Source organism: Ipomoea nil, unplaced genomic scaffold, assembly GCF_001879475.1.
Source record: "Ipomoea nil cultivar Tokyo-kokei standard unplaced genomic scaffold, Asagao_1.1 scaffold3030, whole genome shotgun sequence".
Classification (NCBI taxonomy): Eukaryota; Viridiplantae; Streptophyta; class Magnoliopsida; order Solanales; family Convolvulaceae; genus Ipomoea; species Ipomoea nil.
The window spans coordinates 4323429-4331881 of NW_017619458.1; the positions used below are offsets into that span (position 1 = coordinate 4323429).

General features: G+C 34.1%; 1 pseudogene; it reads left to right on the forward strand.

Annotated features, from left to right (window-relative positions):
* The first annotated feature begins 549 nt into the window (after positions 1-549).
* On the forward strand, positions 550-2112 carry LOC109163567 (annotated as a pseudogene).
* The last annotated feature ends 6341 nt before the right edge of the window (positions 2113-8453 follow it).

Here is an 8453-nt window from a genome sequence, read left to right on the forward strand (position 1 = left end):
TAATTCTTGTTGGAGTTTAACAATTAATGAGCTAAATATAGTACTAAATATATATATGATATATAATATATAATATATATAATAAATAATATATACTTACAAATATATATATATATATATATATATATATATATATATATATATTACGTACTACTAGTATATATATATATAATTCCTGCTTCATCAATCTACCAAGTATGTTATAGTATATATTATAGCATTTTTGTAATGTTGATGGCCCACATTCCTTTTAATTTTCAAAGCATGAAGACAACTAACATTATGCGTAATTAGTTGATTTTGATTTTTTAACGCTTCAGATGGTATTGTAATTAGACCCATTCCGATATATTATTGGGGTAAGGCTGTAGTTTCTAATATGTATTTATTTTCTTTCCGTTTAAAATTGATTTGGCACTTGTGTGTTTCCTTATGCGTGTGGTTTATTTGGAGTCACGCACTCTCATCTCCTCGGAAGCATCGCGGCAGAGAAGAACTCTGGAATCAATCTTCACTCCTTCATCTCGTCACCGCAGCTCTTGTTTCTCCATGGCCGGCTCTTCGTCCAGGCGGTCGAAACATCTGAAGGGTTCTTCGTCCGGTGCTGCTCAAGGTATTTTCTTCTCCTTTGCTTATTTCTTCTTAGTTTTAAGTGGGTTTTTGTTTTTAGGTTGGTGTGACCAGGGGGAGTGTGTTTGTGGTTCGATTCAGTGTGGCGGGGGGATAGTCAATTTTTTGGGGCATGTGGCACCTGATTTGGCCGGCGTGGCGGCTTCCTATGGCGGTGGGTTGGGCTACCGGGTGGGGGTGTCACGGTTGTGGACTTTTGGTGTGGTGGTGGTTTGTACCCTGGTATTTTTTTCCCTAATTAAAGAGCTTGTTTTTCGACCGTGGCGGGGGTGGTGGTAGCAGAGGACGGCTGTAGTGGGGGTTTTTGGGTTGTGGGGGGCGGGGGGGAGGGGGGTGTTTAGCGTGCTCTGGAGTATGGTTTTGTTTACCTTTTCAAAAAGGCCTTTTTTTTTTTTTTTTTTTTTTTTTTTTTTTTTTTTTTTTTTTTTGGGTTCCTTCAAATGCGTGGTGTTTTGCTGTGTTAAGGAACTTTATGATTTCAATGTTTTCCATTCCAAAAGTTATTTCGGGTGAGTGCATATGTGTTGTGCAGTAGGTGCATATGTGAGTAAATGGACATCATGTATTGATTAATTGCAGAGAGTATAAGTAATATACAATATCATGTGAAATTTGTAAGAAACTCATCTAGGTGCGTGGAGTGGAGTAGATCAAAGTACTCTGGTCTGGTATTCATGGCCATCTCATCTGTAATCTATTGTACTATGGATGTTGTTTCAGAATTTTTTACAGGCCAATCAATTCCTCTTTTTGAGATGGTGTTTACAAGATGTACATTGCTCTTGATTTTGTCATTTGTGTGGTTGAAGAGATCTGGACAGCCAATTTTTGGCCCAAAGAATGTCAATACACTTATGGCTTTAAGAGCTGTGATTGGATATTTCTCATGACTAAGTTTCATTTACTGGTCTAGCCACCAGTTTCTTTGGTGTGACCTTTCTTTTTCAACCAATGGTCATCACAAAAGGATCTGTGTCAATGCTGTAGGCAATAATGAATATGTCCGTGGAAGCCATCATATTTATGCAATTTTGGTTGGTCTATGTTCATCTATTTTTGGTGGAGTTAGCTACTGTCTTACAAAGGCAGGAGCCATGACAATTGATCAGCCAATGCTCACAGTTTTTGCATTTGGTCTATTTGCAAGTCCTGCTGCTGGAATATGTACATTTGCTTTCCAGAACTTTGTACTTCCTAGTTTCTATTCTCTGATTCTTATGATTGTCCTTGGGGTATTGGCTTTCTTCGCAGAGATAACTCTAGCAAGAGGGCTTCAACTTGATAAAACAAGCAGAGTTGCCAATGTCCTGTATCTTGATGCAGTCCTATCTCAGTTGTTGAGAATGGGTACTTCAAGAATCGCATCCTTTAGTAGGTTAGTGGGATGTTCACTAATCTTAATTTCAACAAGTTGTACAATGTATTTTGGACATGAAATAGATTGAAGGACAACAGGCAAGCTCACCTTTGGTGCTGCTAATCCTTGGGTTGATTCTTAAAGTGCAATACAAAACTTACGCGATGCTGATTTTGGTAGCATTAATTTGATGAATCTGCTTCTGTAACGTACATTCTGTCCAATTTTAGAATTGCTAAGTGTGTAAAAAAATAAATAAATAAATAAATAAAAAATAAACTCATCTAGGTGCGTATAAGGCAACCAACGTGTTTATTATAATTCTTTTGTTAGTAGTTTCTTGGGGTACCGTGTTTAATTATGTTTTTTTTTTTTTAATTTCATTGCTTTGTTTTTGGATGCCATTTTTTTTCCTGGTGTTGTAATTGTTTTAATGTGAAATTAAGGAACATTGTTTTGTTTTCATCCATATAGTTAGGTATGCATGTGTGTTGTGAATGTGCATGTGATTAATGTTCAGGGTGGTTGTGTGTTTCATCCATATGGTTAGGTAAAGTGTTGTTGGTATTTGCTACTGCTGGTTTTGTTGTCGGTTAAGCATTTATGTTGGTGCGCCACTGGTATTGGGTCGGTGCGTCTTTATTTTTTTATTTTTTGGGGTTTCGTAGTTAGGTATGGTGGTTTATGCGTAGTAGTATGTTACCTTGTGCAAAGTTATGGTGAAATTTAGTTGCTAACTGGCACTAGTTTTTTTTTTGTTTTGTTTTTTACATTTAGGTTGGTGCGCTACTGGTATTGGGTCGGTGCGTGTTTATTAATTTATTTATTATTTGTTGGGAGTTTGGGGGGTACCGCGGCTACGGGTAGTGGTTTGTGCGTATTAGTTTGTTACCGTGTGCAAGTTAGGGGTAAAGTGTTTGTTAGGAATTGCCCCTGCTTGTTTTGCTGTTGTTTTTGCTTTTAGGTTGGTGCATCATTGGTATTGTGTTGGTGCGTGTTTATTGTTTTTTTTAGGGATTTTCGGGGTCACGTTGTTAGGTGTGGTGGTTTGTGCGTAGTAGTATGTTACCGTGTGCAAGTTAGGGTTTAGTTTAGTTGCTAATTGGCACTGTTGATTTTTTTTTTTTTAACATTTAGGTTGGTGCGCTACTGTTGTTGGGTCGGTGCTTGTTTATTTATTTATTTATTATTTCTTACGAGTTGGGTGGGGGGGGAGGGGGTACTGTGGCTACGGGTGTCATTTTGTGCGTATTAGTTTGTTGTCGTGTGCGAGTTAGCGGTACAATTTTGGTGCTAATTGGCACTACCGGTTTTTTGATTATTTTCTTTATTTTGGTTCCTTAGTTTACAATGCCTTTATTTTATTTTATTTTTTAAAAAGAGACATATCGACAGTAGGGGGATGCGGTTTTGGGTTTGAGTATGCTTTTTTTTTTTCGGTTTTTTTTATTTTTATTTTTATTTTTATTTTTTTTTATTTTTTACTTTGATTAATTCTTGTCATTCCCAGGTGATGTTCCGGTTAAGTCGGTAGGTGTTGTTGCGGGTGAGCCAGTAGTTGTTGTAGTGGTTGAGCCGGTAGGTGCTGGCAATGTGGTCGCACCTTTGCCGCAGGCTGATGATGACGAAGTTCCGGATCAGCCCGCACAACCAGCTCGGGATTCGGATGGCTCAGATGTTGAGCCCGATGAGGTTGATGAGGCTTTATTTCCCCCTCTGAAGATTCGCGCTACGCGAAGCACCTGGTTCCAGTAGGTAATACATACATTTCACATTCTTGTTCAGCAACGTCATCTGTAATGGGTGGTGCACATGCAATACAAAAACATTTTCATAACTTTTTAATTTGTTCACAATATTAACGCCGTTGGTCAATAATAGCATTCATATCTATGCAATCACAAAACTACTACTCGAACATTCGTGAAGTAAACTACAGGAAAAGAATATCGCCTCTGTAATCGCACTCTATGCACGCACTTATCGTTGTCTACGCACTCTCCACCAAACTAACATCATTGCATGTTGTTATAAAAATCCATGTCGTTTCTATACTACAAACATTTGTATCATACGCACATACATCCCATTACGTTAGGTCGTCCCTAAAAACTATAACACATATAACAATAGGCACATAAATTTAAAAAAAAAAAAAAAAAAAAAAAAAAAAAACACAAACAAAACCAATTACCGCACCGTCTATATACTGCTATGCATAGACTAATGTAGGTCTACGCACCCTATTAATAACCTACCATCATTACAAGTTGGAATCAAAATTCATGTCGTTCCACACTTTCTCAAAACAGTCCCACATGCACACACGTCTCGCTACATTTAGCTCGTTCAACCTAACAAATATAAATTTTAATACAAAAAACGTAGCCCTCGTCATATGCACACGCTATGCACAGACTACTGTTTGTCAATGCACCCGCCTGCTGAACTTTTTCCTCTAGTCCTTATAATAAATGCGGGTGTTTGCACAAGCTACTATGCAAGCACGCTCATACCTATGCGCTGTTAACATCGACACACAAACAAACCTCACTTATAGTTAGTCCGCCCCAATAACACAAAACTTAGAAACAAATTTCCACGACATACGCACATGCCTAGACACTACTATGCACCTACCTGTGTTGCTACAAGCCATTCGTGAAGTGTGGTCCTTGTTTCGCCGTCTTCTCCCGCCCGCACGTCTGCACTCCTTCTCTTTTTTCACGCGTTTTTAATTTCAACAGCTGACTGCATAATACCTTTATCAATCAATTACCATTCATAATATCCCTAATTTAATGCTTAAGATTCCATTACTATCATATCCATAATTAAACACATCAATACAATTACAATTTAATCATTTTGATTTCTATATGTCCTTAAATAAATTCAAAATCACTTATAATCTTAACCGTTTATGGGAAATTAATCAATGGATATCATTAGAGCTCATGGACTCATGTATAACAGGGGTGCACCAGATTATATATATATTACGTACTGTATACTTAATATATATATATATATATATATATATATATATATATATATATATATATATATTTATTTATTTATTTATTACGTACTACTAGTATATATATAAAATTCCTTAGAGAACGCTGCTTCATCAATCTACTAAGTATGTTATAGTATATATTATAGCATTTTTGTAATGTTGATGGCCCACATTTCTTTTAATTTTCAAAGCATGAAGACAACTAACATTATATTTACATTTTTTTATCTTACAGACCATGCGCACACTCCTTCCTCTAATTTGAAGAAATTTTCGGCAACATTCTTGGAAGACTCAGGCATAAGGTTAAAACATAGGAAAATGGACCATATTATAAACCCTTTATATCTCAAAATAATACCTTGACCCAGCTTAATAACTAATAGAGCAAATTTTGAATTATTCTTGTAATCTGCGTGAGGTTGTGAAGAATAAGTGTGGGGGAGATCATGTACTTTTGTTAATTTGATTGAGAGTGAGACGAGTTGTATCTTCATTGCCAATTTGTCGTTGGTCTTTTATGGAAAAGAAAAAATGAAGGCAGTTCATCATTTGAAAAAAAAAAAGTTTTGGAAATTTGAAAGAATGAAATGGAAAAATGGAGAATATATGTTTGAAAAAAAAAAAAGATATTGCTGAAAATTTATGAGAAAATGAGAAAGAATCAGCAATTGATTTTGAGTTGAAGTTACTTCTAAATAAATGAAGTAAGGGGAAATTATGGTAATACTGAGGAAGCATTCTGTACTTTTGAGAATGATAGTTATGTTGGAGCCTCAATAGGATGTGTTTTTGAATGGAAATTGAGGGTGTTGGATTATTAGTATTTATTTGCTCCTCTAGTTTGAAGCTTTTGCTTAAGTTACTTTCTTAAAAAATTCCCTACCTTAACCTTAGCCCCATTACAACCTGTGAAAAGTCCTTATGATTTGTGTCATGCATGACTCTTGTAGTGGTGATTGAGAAGATATGCAAGCCTATGGTAGAGCAATTTTATAGGAATGAACTTGAGTGAAATTTATACCCATCAAACACTTGAGTGATGAGTGATATTCCTGTGTATGCTTACTTATTTAGTTCTCTCAATTTTCAGATAGGGGTGCTAACTTATTAATTGCAGGGTGCTTCAGATGGTTGTTCATGATATGTTATGAGTTTTGGGAATTTCATTTTAATTGCAGGAACCCCCCTCACTTTGGAAGAATGACCAGGGATCGAGTCTCACCAGCGATAGTGTGGGAGCAACCTCTCAAAGTGAGGGGGGTTCTTTGTGCGCAGTGAGCACCGGTCTAGCCTCTATGGTTCATGTTTAGTTGAGTTACCATGATTTACATTCTCCCAAATGCTCTGTCGAGTCGGGGTGTGGGGGGTCCTTAGGGTTGGGGTTCAGCCTTTTGGAAGAATGATATGTTATGAGTTTTGAGAATTTCATTTTAATTTACTTCGCAAATAATATTTTTGCTTGGGGACAAGCAAACGTTTTAGTGTGGGGGAATTTTATACGCATATTTTATACTCATATTTTAGGTACATCTTTATAATAATTTTGCATTAATTAATTAATATTATTTAATAATTAGTTCTTTTTGGAGTTTAACAATTAATGAGCTAAATATAGTACTAAATATATATATGATATATAATATATAATATACATAATAAATAATATATACTTATTAATAAATAAATATATATATATATATATATATATATATATATATATATATATATATATATATATATATATATATATATACTAGTATTTGTCCCGTGCGATGCACGAAAAATATGTTATAAAAATATACCCTATATGAGGTTTATTCATATATAAAATTTTTGTTATTTAATAATTATTATGTGTGAATTGCTATGATAAAATTATTAACATAAATATATTTACAATTAAAATAATATTTAAGGTGGGTGATTACTACAAATTTTGAACTATATTAAAAATTTAGTACATAGTATTTAATATTACAAAATTTTAAGAACTTAGTAAACTACAATAGTAATTGAATTACAATTTTAGAGTCACCACGGATTAAAATTTTTAGACCTTTGAGATTTCTAACTCTAGATGTAGCAACATACAATTGACCTTTAAAGACTAAACAATCACAATCTTAGTTCGAACAATCACAAATACTATCGAATTAAGTGTGTAATCAATAAAAGATGAGAACAAATAATTCGCGAATATAATCTTAATGTTACTAAGCCTACTTCACGTCAATTAAGTTGGAGAGTGTTGTTGGATAGTATCCGATGAATCTACGAATAACGCATCCTTGTCTCTGTAGTCCTCGATATGCACATCAACAATCTTAAATATTAGGCCGTCTAGCAATGCTATATATTAATTTCAAAGTTATGGACTTTGGGGTTGCACGTGTGATATATATGCATGCATACTTCTTAAAGTCATATGGTTTTGTGAAAATTAAATGTTGTTAATACCAACATTTAACCATTAATATCAACATTTAATTTTCACAAGATCATATGGCTTTATTATAATTAAGATTACGTACTGTATACTTAATATATATATATATATATATATATATATATATATATATATATATAAAATTCCTTAGAGAACGCTGCTTCATCAATCTACTAAGTATGTTATAGTATATATTATAGCATTTTTGTAATGTTGATGGCCCATATTCCTTTTAATTTTCAAAGCATGAAGACAACTAACATTATATTTACATTTTGTATCTTACAGACCATGCGCACACTCCTTCCTCTAATTTGAAGAAATTTTCGGCAACATTCTTGGAAGACTCAGGCATAAGGCTAAAACATAGGAAAATGGATGGTTGAAAGACTAAAACATGGGAAAATGGATGGTTGAAAGTATTCCGAAGCTAGTATAAATAGATGATCACCAGTAGTCCATTAGATGTTTATTCTTCCCCCACTAGATTATCCTTTAAAGTTGTTATCAATGGTCATTCCTGGCTAATTTCTTTAGCTTGGTTTAGTGAATTGAAGCCCCGAAATTGATTATGCTGTAAGATTATTTATTTATTTTTATTATATAATTTTTATGCATTTGAGTATTAAATATTTTTCTAAGTTATTTGAATAATTGTATCATTTAATTGCTAGAGAGGCCTGCTAGTTATTTATTTGATATAATTATTTGCTATATTAGATAATGTTGTGCTACAAACTATTCTAATATTCAGTAGCAACTGAGGTTAATTATTGACGGCTTAGTGATAATTGTCTCGGGTAGAATATTTTTCTAAATTAAATGCAACCGCTTGTGCTTGTGTTATTTAGTTTGTCGGGTTTTCTAGTTCCTATTGCTGCTATTAAATTAAATCTATAGCGCTTGTCTTAGATTATTTAGTAGTTAGTGGTAATTAAACCGTGTGTGCTTTAGTTACCTACAACTAAGGGAAAACGGAAATGAAATAATTTCAC